This window comes from Geotrypetes seraphini, chromosome 5 (genome assembly GCF_902459505.1).
Source record: "Geotrypetes seraphini chromosome 5, aGeoSer1.1, whole genome shotgun sequence".
Classification (NCBI taxonomy): domain Eukaryota; kingdom Metazoa; phylum Chordata; class Amphibia; order Gymnophiona; family Dermophiidae; genus Geotrypetes; species Geotrypetes seraphini.
Window position 1 is genome coordinate 180,478,123 of NC_047088.1, and position 14,599 is coordinate 180,492,721.

The following is a 14,599-nucleotide window of genomic DNA, read 5'->3' on the forward strand; positions in this document are numbered from 1 at the left end:
TATCCAAAATATTTCCCACTATTTTCAAAATCTCTTGCTGTTTACTGTTCCACAATCATGATTAAAATAAATTCATCCTTAATAACATTGAAAGATATTGCTTATAAACTGAAATTTGATGTAAATGCCATAAGCAAGTAAAAAAAAAATAGACTTCTACTTAGTATCCTGTTTATACAAGTATGAAATAAATTCAAAACTATAAATCATAATGTAAAATTCCCTTATTCATAAAACTTTAGGATTTAACCCAGGTTAGCATAAAACCTACACTAAATTTAACTTCTCAATGTATCACCAGAAATGATAACACATATATTCAGTTTGAAAGCTTGCCAACAAAAATACTTTTTAAAAAAATGAGCATTCTTATGAAAGACAATAAAGGCCATTTTCAATAGGATGTTTAAGTCAGAATTTAGATATTTCCAATGAGACATTCAAATTTGGAAGTTGAGGAATGCCCAAATAATTTTTTTTTCCTGAAAATTGCCTACTTGGACTTCTTGGCCGCCAAAATATTTAGATTACTAGGATGTCTAACTTTATTCACCATTTTCAAACCACAAAAACATCCAAGTTAAAAATGGACACCATATAGACATGGGAGGGGCCAGCTTTGTAATGGAGTGGCTACACAGACATGCCAACAGATCAGTGGGGCACCTTAGAGGACACTGCTGTGAACATCACATAAAGGGTGCCAGATGTACATCTCACCATATACTCCTTATACTTTTTAATGAGCCCTCCAAAATCTCTCCCAAAAACCACCATACCCACCTGTCTACCATCCTACTAGCCCTTATGGCTGCAGGTGGCACCTATATGGCAGTATAGTAGAATTTTTGTGGGTTTTTATGCATATTTGCTCCATAAATGTAGTGGTTAGAATAGCTTATGGGCCTTGCTCCTCCTCTATGGTAACCCACCAACTGGGATACTTAAGACACCTTTGTGATGCTCTACTAAGCTTTCCCATACCAGATACTGCTGTTCTACAGACATATATGTACTGTTTTATTTTGGGGGTGGAAGGGGTTCAATGACCACTGGGGAAGGAAGGCAGGGGGTCATTACCAGTGGTCATCTGGTCAGTTTGGGTACCTTTTTGGCACTTAGATGCTTCTAAAAGAGGTCTAGACAAAAGCATCCAAGTTCTGTCAAGGACATCTTGCAAAAGGTTTGATTATTGCTGCAAGACGTCCAAGTGTAACCCGCCCCAAAGCCTACTCAAATCCCACTTAGAACACATGTCTTACATGCCCTTTTTCAATTTAGACATTCTGGAGGGCAAACAATCGGCAAGACGTCCAAATTTTTAGTTCATAATTTATTTTCTTCACTTCTTTCAGGTGAGGCACATTTCTTTCCTTTTTCCTAAAAAAACATAAATAAATTGAATTACACTTAAATGTCTTCATATCTACAAAGAAAGAACTCTGCCGAGCTGTTTGCTTTGCTGGCAGAAAAAGTAAGCCTATCATTGTTTGTTGATAACAGCTCTACTAAAACAGTTAATTTTGTCCTTTTTTAAGTTACTAGCTTGTGCATATCTAGCTGCATCTTTGGTCAGATTATCTGCCACTTGATTCCCCTGCCTAATAAATATCAGACCCTCCTGTATGTGCTTTGATCTTAACAATAGCTGTTAGTATCTGACCCTGATGTTGGGCTTTCAGAATCCTATAATGTGCTGCAAAATAATCAGATGCTGTAGGGGTCGGAATCAATAAACAGTGTCCCAATTGTAGGTGGCAGTAAGTGTACTATAGCTGTCTAACCAGTCAATCGGGATGCATGTTTTCTAAACAAAAAAAAAACCCCCCAAGGCAGGCCACCTACAATGTAGGTGTTTTTTTGCAGTTGAGGGAGATGCGTCAGGACACTTAAGCTTGCCCAAGGCAGGGTGTGGGTGTGGTTCCACCCGGAAATGGCCTTGGGCGAGCTTAAGCAGACCAAGGCATCTCCCTATGGCCATGAAAGATGCCTGAAATGTAGGCCAGCAAAATGCTGGCCTACATTTCAAATAGACATAGCTGCTGAGCTGATTGCGGCAAGGGAATCCCCCTGCCACAATGAGCTGAGTGGCTGTGGCAGGGAACCCCCCCCCTGTGAATTTCCCCAGCAGGAGGTATGACCACTCTCTCCCATCAAAATCTCTGAACACTTCCACAAATTCACCTAGCAGGAGTTATGCCTACACCCTCCCGCTGGAGTCTACGCCCCCCCCCCCCCCACACACAAATTCAGCTGGCAGGAGGGATTCCCACTCCCTCCTGCTAGAACTCCCCAACTAGAAACACCTCCCCTCCAGACCCCCCAACTGGTGACATACCCTCTCCAGACCCCCCAAACACTCCCCCAAGTTTCTAGACCCCCCACCCCACATCCCAAAGCCCCCATCCCAACTCCCACCCCATACCTCTTTGTAGAAAGTCCAGCAGGAGGGATGCTTGCACCCTCCAGCCAGCAGGCCTGCTACACGAAAATGGAGGACCGTCCCCTTCCCGGTGCATTCTGTGATGCACCGGGTAGGGTTCTAAGACTCCAACTGTGCCATTTATAGAATCTGGGTCTATGGGAGTTAGGAACCCTGCCTTAAAGAACAGCGTATAGCCAGATTTGCTCAAAAATTCTAATGGCTGCCAATTAACCTCAAAAAGTGGTTGCTAGCAACCAGTGGTTCAGAGCTTGCTATTCCATTACTTTGTACTCACATCTCAGAGCATGCACAAAGCTGGGTGCACAAATCTGGGGTATATGTGCTTGTGTATGCATATTCACCCAAGTAATTGTATAATCAACATTATCTGCATGTAAAAGACATTTTTCATACAGAAAATTCTTTATAAATTACCCCCAGAGCGCACTGTTTAATTTACTTCAGAGTATGGTGCAGTGGTTCAGAATATGGTGTATGGGTCCAAGACCTACACTCTTCCTTGTGACCCTGAGCAAGTCACTTAATCCTCCACTGCCCCAGGTACATTAGATAGATTATGAGCCCACAGGGATAAATAGGAAAAAATGCTTGAAGTATGTAAACTGCTTTGAATATGGTTGTTATATAACTACATAAAGGTGGTATACAAGTCCCTATCACTTATCCCTTACTTTATACATTGCAGGTAAACAGAGGGAATATCCTATGGTAAAACATTACAATTTGACAGTAAGGTTAAACTACACATTTTTGTTTGCTTTATAGCTTGAGATTGATAACATTTAAAAATATTGAAATCATAGCAGATATAAAACATCTAGAAATTATCTTCCAGATGCAAGATCCCAAAGCAACTGGGAAACTGATAGCAATAATGTTCCCTTTCTGAAAGAAAAAAAAAAAAAACAACAGCTGTAATTACAACATATAATTATCAGAACTCCACTAATGCTTCCTGTCTTGGTTACAATGAGAACAGAAACACAGCTGGCAGACAATGAGAAATGTAACACACAGCCAAGCTATCAGAAACTGAGATCATCTCTCATGTACTCCGGCATAGGGGGTGAAGTTCATTCTTGTCATGGTATGCACAACAGTAACTCATGTGCAGACATTACCCTAAAATATAGCACAAAAGTAGAACAACAATTATGGCTAGACTATCTCAAAGTATGATAACAGGAAAGAAATCCCTACCATATAACACAGCGGTCTCAAACATGCGGCCTGCGGGCCGCATGTGGCTCTCCAGGTTTTATTTGTGGCCCGCGGACTGGAGGCGATCATTCTCTTCCTTTTGGAGCAGCAGCCGGCTCGTTCGTTCAAAGCCGCGGGTTGGCGGCTCCTTGCGCTATCCACTCCTGCATCGGAGTCACAACATCAGAGAGGCTTCAGACGCAGACACAAATCTCGCAAGGAGCCGCCACCCGCGACTTTGAACGAACGAACCAGCCAGACACGCTGCTGCTCCAGTGGCGTACCAAGGGGGGGGGGGGCGGTCCATTGTTCTCCCTAGATTGCGGCTCGCGGCTCGTCTAGAGCAGTGGTGCCCAACCTGCTTCCCTTCCCTCTGCTGTCATCGGGGATCAGGCCGGCACCGTGTTCTTTGATCTCCCTGCTTCTCTTCTCTGCGGGGCCAACCAACTCTTGTGGCCCGACGTCAATTCTGACGTCGAGAGGACGTTCTGGCTAGCCAATCGCTGCCTGGCTGCCCGGAACATCCTTTCCGACGTTAGAATTGACGTCGGGCGGCAAGAGTTGGTCGACCCCGTGCAGAAGAGAAGCAGGGAGATTTCGGCCCGTTCTTGATAGCGGCAGCGGCAGCAGCCTATTCCGCGGTGGCAGTGGCATGGGGGAGGGCAGGAAGGAAGGAAGGAAGAAAGAAAGAAAGAAAGAAGGAAGATGGGGTGGGGACAGGCAGCCAGAAAAAAAAGCAAAAAATGGGGCACGGAGGAAGGAAGGAAGAAAGAAAGAAAGAAAGAAGGAGGGGGGACAGGGAACCAGAAACAAAGCAAAAAATGGGGCACAGAATCAGAGAAAGACAGACATAGAGAAAGAAAGAAAAAGTTGGGGGAGAGAATGAGGTCTGGAGGAGAGGAAGCATACAGGAGGCTGAAAGAAGGGAAGAAGTATTGAATGCACAGTCAGAAGAATAAAGTGCAACCGGAGACTGATGAAATTACCAAACAAAGGTAGGAAAATGATTTTATTTTCAATTTAGTGATTGAAATGTGCCAGTTTTGAGAAAGAAAAGATATTGAACTTTAAATGTGGGTGCTGCAGAAAAAAATAGAGTACTTGGAGGGCCGCAGAAAAAATAAATAATGTCTTATTAAAGAAATGACAATTTTGTATGAGGTAAAACTCTTTATAGTTTATATATCTTTCCTTTTAACTGTTAAAGGAAAATTTTATAAACTATAAAGAGTTTTACCTCATGCAAAATTGTCATTTCTTTAATAAGACATTAACTATTTTTTCTGCGGCCCTCCAAGTACCTACAAATCCAAAATGTGGCCCCGCAAAGGGTTTGAGTTTGAGACCACTGATATAACACATATGGTTTGGTTTACTTATTTATATCCCGCCCTTACCCAGGGCAGGTTACAAACTAAAATACATACCAGATTGACAATAAATACATCTACAAACAGAACAAAAATACAAACAATAAAATATATATGGCATTTGCATAAAGGGATTTAGAGCAAATAGTACAGCTATCCCTAAGATATAATGCACACATAATTCTATAAAGGAGGGCTTATTTTGAGCCTATTCTAAAAAGAAAAGTAGGTATCTACTTTCCTTTATAATACTAGCATTATGGGTAATACCTGGTGTAGTCATTCACCTCTGTCCTCCATCACCATTAATTGGACAACCTACTCCACACCTCTGGTTACTAATGATTCTATGGACATTCCAGACTTTATTTCATATGCTGTGCATCCACTACTTCTTGGTATGGGGAACGAGACATCACTTTTGAAAATGGACACATTGTATAAACTGTAGAAAATTTGCTATGAGACACTCATGTCTCAGTTTGGGAACTTTTCTTTGGGTATTCGCCCACTGCAAACCACATATTTAAAGTTTTAATTCACCCTATCATTATCTTAATTATTATACAAATTTTGCTATGTATTATTATGATTTTCCTTTGCTGTAAAGTGAAACACATGTACACTTTTTTACAACGCATATCATACAAAGTTCCTTCTAGCTTTTAAGGCAGTTATACATGTACCTTCTCTGACACTTGCTAATTTGGCTAATTTAGTTCTAATTTGGTTTTAATTTGGCATGGCCTATTGCATTACCAGGGTCAGACATAATATTATCCCATACTTGCATACTCTCTCATGACATCTTGGTACCTTTATACCTGAACCTCCTGAAAAAGCTTCCTGCTTCCCTTATGCACCGTTCATTCGCTCAACGACTGGTAAGATATAAGCATACTGGGATCCCCGCCCAGGTGACGGACTATACAACCTAAGACAGAGGTTTGAATGGGAACTGTTTATCTTCATAGCTTGGAGATTCTGCAGGACAGGGGACGTGCTGTTGGAGGTAAGCGAGGCATCTGCGAAATGCAGACTGGCTGTTTATAGAAGGGTACCACAAGCTTGCCTTCATTTCAAAGAATAAAAAAAAGTATGGGAGATGTCAGCATAGCTATTGCTAGCATTCAGCATTTTCAGTTGGCATAACTAATGTCAGAGAAGGCCTATGGGAAATTATATCAATCTGACTCTGGCATGTGAATGCAGATAGACCCCTGAGGGCAGGGAGACTGTTTTAAGTAGCCCTGATTAAATCATGATTAGCTAAAAGGTGTTAATGTGTTAATGTCTGATTAAGAGGGTGCTTAGGACAATGGGTCCAGGTGCACAGATAACTAAAGTTAATCAGAAACTATTGTCAGAGACATACTGGAAATACATATATGACTACAGCCTATTTTTCTCCTGTCTACGAAGGAGGGGGGAGATTTAACTTCTATTAAAGTTCAATAGATTCTGGTTTTAGAATAAGTTTCCAAACTATAAAAGCCCCCTCGCAGCATCACCCCCCTCTCTTGGCTCTTGGCACTCTGGTCTTCTCTTGTTTCTCTTGGGCTATCTCTTTCTCTGTATATCTCTCTGTCTATCCTCTTTATCTATGGAGCCCGAAACTTAGACCATCACCCCATCCCCCTTTCTCTCTCTCTCTCTCTCTCTCTCTGGCTCTCCTTAGAACTTCAGACTCTCTGTCTCTTTGCCTCTGAACTCTGTAAGGCAGGGAAACTGCTTTGTTCTCTACTTAATTGTAATGCTTATAAATATTGCTTTTCTGTAAGCCTATTTCTATAATATATTCTTTATGCAATCACCTCTGGCTGTGTTTCTTATTGGATTCTACTCCTGGTGAATCTTCTATGAGGGAACTGAACCTGGGACCTGGCATTTGTAAGGGCGCCTCTCAAGTGACCCCACCAACCATATATTGTTGGAGCCACTAACAAACCTTACACCTATATTTTAAGCGCAATCACTTGCAAAAGCCATAGAGCTGGTGTAAACGCTTGCACCTTGAAGGTTAAGGAACACATGCTGAGCCTGATATCCAAAATTATTTAAACAGCCAAGAGAAGATCCTGGCCATTTAAATTGCATATTCAAGGCTAACTGGGTATTTTCAGTGGCACTTAATCCTATTAATGACCATATGTTGATTTTCCCATTAGAGCTCCCAACCTGCTTATGTCAGACTTTCTCCTATCTTCAATTTAGGAAGGTGTTAAAAGTGAATCTGTTTTCATTATAGTCTTGCTATGATTCATAATGTCTATGTTGCTAACCTTATTAATCTTATGTAAGCTGGAATGATTCCCAGTTGACATTTGTGTAGTATAAGAAACAATATTTGTGTAGTATAAGAAACAATATTTAATTCTTTTTTGTCTAACCGTTCTTCCTTCATTAGATTCAACAATAGTATTTCCAAAAGCTACTCATTAGAATATGGTATTCCACAAGGTTCAAAACTATCTCCTCTTCTATTTAATATATTCCTCGCACCTCTTCTAAACATAACACAATCTCTAGGTTTCACAGCTTTTGTCTATGCAGATGATATTCAGCTCATTCATCCTTTGGATCCAGAAAGCACCGATGATATTGTAGCAATTAACAATAAACTGGCAACAATAAAAAATTGGTTAACTATAAATAAATTATCTTTAAACATTAACAAAACAAAAACGATGCTTTTTCCTTGGAAAAAAGATTTAACCTTGAGTTCTCCAATTTCGATCAACAACACCAATTTAGAACAGGTCACTTCTTTAAAAATTTTGGGAGTTACTATCGACGATAAGTTCTCTTATCATGAGCATATAAACAATATAGTTAGATCTTGTTTCTATAAACTTCGCTTGATTCGATCACTAACTAAATTCTTAGAACCAGAAGCAATCAACATTCTCATTCATTCCCTCGTTATGACTAAACTAGACTATTGCAATTCTCTCCTCTTTAATACAACTTTAAAAGAAAAAAGAAGGCTGCAGCTCATACAAAACACAGCCGTGAAACTAATTCACAAAAAAAAATACGATCACGTTACTCCGCTGTTGGTTAAATCTCATTGGCTTCCTATAAGCCATAGATTCACTTTTAAATTGTTGCTTTTAGTGTTCAAAGCCTTAAATTACAACGAACCCCAATTCATTAACAGATGGCTTATTCCTTATAGTACGACACGCTTACTTCGTTCTTCTTCAACTAATCTTCTTACAGTTCCTTCTATTAAAATGATAGGAACCAGAAGACAGGATATGTTCTCAGTTAATGCCCCTCAATCATGGAATCTTCTACCCCAACACATCAGAGAACTAAAAGACCTAACTCAATTTAAAAAAATGCTAAAAACTTTTCTTTTCAAAGATGCGTATGGTTATTATGAGCAGTAAAAATTTGACATTCTTATTTACATTTTCGGTTTTTCTCTTTTTTAAAAAAAACAAAAAAAAAAAAACAAAAAAAAAAAAAAAAATAACAGCCATCTTTTACCCACCTTTTGTTTTTTCCTTTTATGTTTATTCCTCTCCTCTATCAAAATTGTAACTATTTCCCTATTTATCCTCACATGTCTTGTATGTTTTACCCTCACATTATTGTGAATATAGGTTCTTTGAGTAGTTTGCAAAGTATGTTTCTTGTCTACACAACAAATTTGTTTTTTATGTCATTTTTAATATTGTACTTGTTTCATTTATTAATACATGTTATTTTTATTGTACATCGCCTAGCAAATTTATAGGCGATTCATCAAGACTTAATAAACTTGAAACTTGAAACTTGAATATGGTATGGTATGGTATGTTATGGTATTATACTTACCGACACTTATTTTCTAGATGGTAAGGACTCACGTGCTAACCACACATTAATCAGTTATAGCTGCACTAGTTGATTAGCACAGTACATGCCAACTCTTCACCCACAGACATGCCCCCAGTGCTAAAAATAAATATATTTTTTAGTATGCAGGAAGCGTGCACTGATCCCAAAACTACAGCAAGGCACCTGAGCATGCCCTAAGGTAGTGGGTTTTAACCTGTGGTAAACTCATGTTAGTGCTTATCGCAGCTTAGTAAAAAGGCATCTTAGATTATAAGCCATCCAGGGACAAGAAAATGCCTGAAAGTAACTATCTTGGAGCTATTATTCAAAAAAGGTGCAAGCTAAATCTAAATAAATAGTAAGTTAAAGAAATAAACATCAATTCTCTGTACTGTATAGAATTAGGGGGTAACAAAAGTAATTTTTTGATAGGGTGCCTATAATTCCCTGAAGCATGCTTATTTAACCAGTGCAACATAGGCTTTATGTACAAGAATTGAATGGAAAGTAATACCTCCACCTCCATAATTCATCAACAGATGGCAGCACTGATGTACTACACTTGTTCTTTGAAATCCCTTCCTTTACCTCAGCTGGCAAGAGGTGTCTGTATGAAGAAGCTATTTTGCTATTGCTTGTGAAATGGAAGCTTGCAGCGAGCACTTGGTGCAATTTAAGCAACACGCTATGATAGAAATTCTGATTGTTGAAGGAGTCTTCCCTACTGAAATTCATCACTATGTGCAGGATTTTTATTTTTTCGGTGATGACAGTGCGGGTGTGAGTACCGTTTATCACTGGGACATAATTATGAAGATTGTGAACTGGGAAGGGCTGATTTGTGTGATCAAAAATGAAGTGGGCTACCCATGAGAGCACCAGACAAGTCTAACACAAGAAAGGTTTAAGAACTCGTAAAAGACAATCAGAGGATCACTCAAAAGGGAAATTGCTAGCACATGGCATTTCAAAGGAACATGTGGGTTGCATTATTGATATTTTTGGATATTGAAAGGTTTGTGCACGATGGGTTCTTCACATGCTGACTGCAGTAATGAACGCTTTGAGACTTGAAATCTGTCAGCAATTATTCACCCAATATGAGAATGACAGCTGATTAAATATGGGTTTGTCATTATGAGCCAGAAACAAAGCTCCAATCCATAGAGTGTTGTCACAAAGGTTCACCTACAAAGGAAGAATTCAAAACACAGTCTTCTACAAGAAAAAAAACCCAACAACCTGCCTACTCTCTTTTAGGACATGGATGTCATTGTTCACATGGAATTCCTTGAACCTGGTACAGAGCATTGCATTGTAACCTTGAAACTTTGAAAGAATACGTAAGCACAAGAAAGACATTTTGCTGTAACATGACAATGCTAGACCTCACACAACATAAAACACCACAAAAGCCAATTGTGAAGATGTCTTACCCTAACTGCCACACAGCCCAGACTTACCGCTATGCAATTTCCATCTTTTTCCAAAATTGAAGGCATCTGTTCGACTCAAATGAAGAGGTGGAACAGATTGTAAGCAACTGGTTGAAGCGACAAAATGTATACTTCTTTGCAATGGGTTTCAAAAACTTGGCCATTGTTGGTAATATGTGGGGGATGGCGGTGTCTATGCTGAAAAGAAAATTCATGCAATTACAGAGCACGTTTTAAGCATTATTTTCATTTTTTAAATCAATTACAATATTTTCATTTTAAAAAGTTAGGGAGGGGGAGGCAATACTTTTCATTCAACTCTTATACCTTAAAAAAAACTAGACTCCCAAGATTCTCTCTAATAGCGCACAGCTTCATTTTCCTTGGGTCCCTCATTGATCACAGTGACGGTTCGACAGCAGAGATCAAGCATCGATTAGCTCTGGGGCGTGCAGCCATGGTGAGCTGGGACCAAATATGAAAGTGCATGGATGTCTCAGTCACCATCAAACAAAAACTGATCACTGCCATTGTGTTCCCAATCATGACATATGGCTGTGAGACATGGACACTCACAACAGCAGATAGAAGAAAAAAATTGACACCTTCAAGCTGTGGTGCTGGAGAAGACTTCTAAGAATCCCATGGACAGCTAGGATTACATTACATTGGTGTCTTCTATTCCACCAATATCTTTCAGTTCTAGGCAGTTTACAAAGGAATTGGCCTGGGCATTCCCAGAGAGATTATAAGGTTAATAGTTAGAAAATGTATTTGGTCGTTTACAAAAGAACTGGCCTGGGCATTCTCAGAGAGATTACAAGGTTGATAGTTAGAAAAAGCATTAGGATCAGGGGAGTCGAGAAGGTTTAGTTAGATCAATTGACAAATTTCTTGAATAGCATGGTTTTCAATTCTTTCCTGATGGTTTTGTAGTTGGGCGTTGTGGTCATCAGATTGGAGAGGTGGTGGTCTAGTCTTGCTGCTTGGGTTGCTAATAGTTGTCCCTGGAAGGCAAGATTACCAAACAGAAACTGACCTATTTTGGACATCACTCATATAAAGAGGGCGAATTCACTAGAAAAGGAAGTGCTACTCGGAATGGTCAGTGGTAAAAGGAAGCAGGGGAGACCAAAGGCTCATTGGCTGGATACCATCAAGAATGACAAGGGAATGTACATCAAGCAGTTGAAGGAAGTCATGGAAAGCACACGGTCTGGCCTCACGCGAGGCAAGACAAGTGGCATGCGCACCCTTCCCTGCTATCCACCTGCGGAGCGGCGGCTGCCGGCCACTAGCACCCCCTGCCCTCTCCGTCACCTCCCGGCTCCAGCGGCATAGGTAGCACTTTAAACACACTGCTTCGCGCCCTTCTCTGCCGATTTCTTCTGCCACATCTCTGATGACATCATCGGAGACAGACGCGGCAGAGGAAATCGCCAGTAGAAGGTCGCGAAGCAGCGTGTTTAAAGTGCTGCCTACGCGGCTGGAGTCCCGAGGTTTGTCGGCGGTGGGAGGGTCAGGAGCAGGCCGCATCGGCAACGGCAGTAAAAGAAGGGGGAGGGGCCGAACGGAGCAGGAAAGAGAAGGGAAAGGGGGAGTGCTCTTGCCAGGTTGTGCTAACCATTAGACTGAGTATTCATTAACAGAAAAATGTACTTTATATCTTTAGTCTTTAGTGGATTCTTCATTAAGTATTTTACTTTTTAAACCTGCATGGGAAGTTATAGTCAGCCCAGACCCAAGACAGAGGAGACACTGGAACACCAACAATACAACAGGTACTCTAATGATGCTGGATGGGGTGGAAAAGGGAAAATGGGAATATTGGTAGGTAAAAAGAAGGGAGAAGGGCTACTGATGGACAGGGGGAGCAGGGAAGGGGTATTGCTGGACAGGGGGAGGTAAACGGAAGAGAAAACGGCTACTGCTGGACAGGGGGAGCAGGAAAGGGGTGCTGCTGGACAGAGGTGAGGTAAAAGAAAGGGAGAAGGGCTACTGCTGGACAGGGGGGAGAGACAGAAAGAAAGGGGGGCAGGGAGAAAGAAAGAAAGACACATACAGAAAGAGAGAAAGAAATGCCTAAGTCTACACATCTATTCTAGCACCCGTTAATGTAACGGGCTAAAAAACTAGTAAATAAATAAATGTCCACGGGATATATCAATCAAAACATGGGGAGATTTAAAAATCTCAGGAAATTGATTTTTCCAGTGCTCTATCTTTGTAGACTCCGTATCTCTTATAAATGCCAGTTCCAAGCTCTTAATTTATCTTAGTTGCTGCTGAAGAGTCCACAACCTGTTATCCTGCTGGACTAATTTCTTCCCATGCAAGTCTATCTTGTTCACCACTTAATCAAACTTCATGTTTAAACCACCAAAAACCATACTGAGAGACATATCAAAAGTTTTGATATCATCCCACAAGGAGTCCATACTTATTACAGGGAATTTCTTCATCTCATCAAAGACAGATTTTACCTTAGAACAGGAATCCTTCAACTCCACTATACCCTGGAGAAGATGATCTTCCTACTGCAAATTCATGAAACCAAAGTTTGTTGAGACTCCAGTGGTCCTTCTCAGTCTCCATTGCTACTAATGTGGACACTGGTCTCAGTAGGTGCCAGTCTTAGTTTGGGATTCACAGAACCAGAATGCACTGAGGTCTTCAGCTTCTTCCGCCAACCCCACCGAAACAGTAACAGCACCTCCAAGAGTAAGAGCCTCCTTCTTCCATCACTGTAAGAACCAGATGAGGCATAAAACCCTCACTCAAAGGGCAAAAGTTGATCTTGCTTTTTTGCTTCCCCATTGGGCTGAACCTCCAGTCAGAATAATAGCACAATGATCATGTGTTCATTTTTGACACCGTCTTGGCTCCCCTCCCCCACCCCCACAATTTTGTAATGGCTATTTACCACACATAAGACATGCATTACATTTGGAAAAAGCTTTGTGAAATTAACCACTTAAAAGTGCAAGCTGAAGGTCACTGGGTGCCCTACTATATACAACAGCAAACATTTGAATGAAACGGTTTCAAAAATTCCTGGGAGGGGTGTGGCCAGACACACAATAAGTCTACTTTCCCTATTAAAAAATTTGGATAAAGAGGAGGGGGATTTTTACTAAATGGGGCTCTTAGCTAATCCTCCTTCCAACTGCTCATTTGCCATTTGGTTTTAGTATATAACAATGTGAATTTATCTAAACTGCCCACACAGATAAATGAAAGGCTGCAGGCTGCTCACACAGATAGCCCGGCTAACTAATTACACACACAATTCAAGTCAGATCTTCACTACCTGAAATCATTTATCATCAAAAAGGGTTTCTTGTGTCAGACCACTAGGCAGAAAACAAGACATACATTGAAAAACCTTCCAGTCTTTTTTTAATACAGTTTTCAGTGTCTTTGAGCCACCATTCATAAGTTCAGGATTGCAAAATAACAGAGAAAATCAATAAACCAAGGAGAAAAGATGAGGTAAGATAAGAGAAAGTGAGAAACAGATATTAACAGGGAATAGAATTTTTTTTGAGAAGATTTTGCAGATTCTTGAACTAGAATTGAAAAATACAGAGCTTTAAAAACAAACAGTGCTGGTGCAGCAATAATATGTAAATTAGAAATGGCCCACCCTTCTGTGACATGATTACTCAGGTAGCAAGTCTCTAGATCAGTGATTCCCAACCCTGTCCTGGAGGAACACCAGGCCAATCGGGTTTTCAGGCTAGCCCTAATGAATATGCATGAGAGAGATTTGCATATGATGATAGGCATGCAAATTTGCTTCATGCATATTCATTAGGGCTAGCCTGAAAACCCAATTGGCCTGGTGTTCCTCCAGGACAGGGTTGGGAACCACTGCTCTAGATCACCTTTCAAGTTGGGTCTTCCACTCCAAGAATCAGACAGAGGTGGGGGATTAGAGACAATATTTCTTCATTCAATGTGTAATTAAACTTTGGAATTCATTGCCAGAGCATGTGGTGAAAGCAATTAGTTTAGCAGGGTTTTAAAAACAGATTTGTATAATTGCCTATGACAGAAGTACATAAGCCAAAGACGAGCTTGGGGAAATCTACTGCTTATTCCTAGGATAAGCAGCAGAAAATCTATTTCTCTCTTTGGGATCTTGTGACCTGGGTTGGCCACTGTTGTAAACAGTATTCAGCTCAATGCTCAGCTCAGGATACTGGACTTGATTGACCTTCAGTCTGTCCCACTGTGGCAACTCTTATCTCTGCTTTAACTTAGGAAATATCAGCAAACACATCTTATGTCATTACATACCATTCCCAAAGGGGAAA

The 14,599-nt window shown here is 40.6% G+C and overlaps 1 long non-coding RNA gene across 2 annotated transcripts in view; it reads right to left on the reverse strand.

The window, feature by feature from the left end:
- Positions 1–729: 729 nt before the first annotated feature.
- Positions 730–14,599, reverse strand: part of LOC117361393 — a 43,531-nt gene continuing 29,661 nt past the window's right edge. Inside the window, exons 1-3 of one of the 2 annotated variants that reach the window (XR_004539643.1) lie at positions 12,764–12,963; positions 10,308–10,478; positions 730–1,380 (exon numbers count right to left, since the gene is read on the reverse strand). This is a non-coding gene — a long non-coding RNA (uncharacterized LOC117361393). Of the gene's footprint in view, positions 1,381–10,307; positions 10,479–12,763; positions 12,964–14,599 lie in introns of those variants that run through there. The other variant, XR_004539642.1, reaches the window with a different exon arrangement.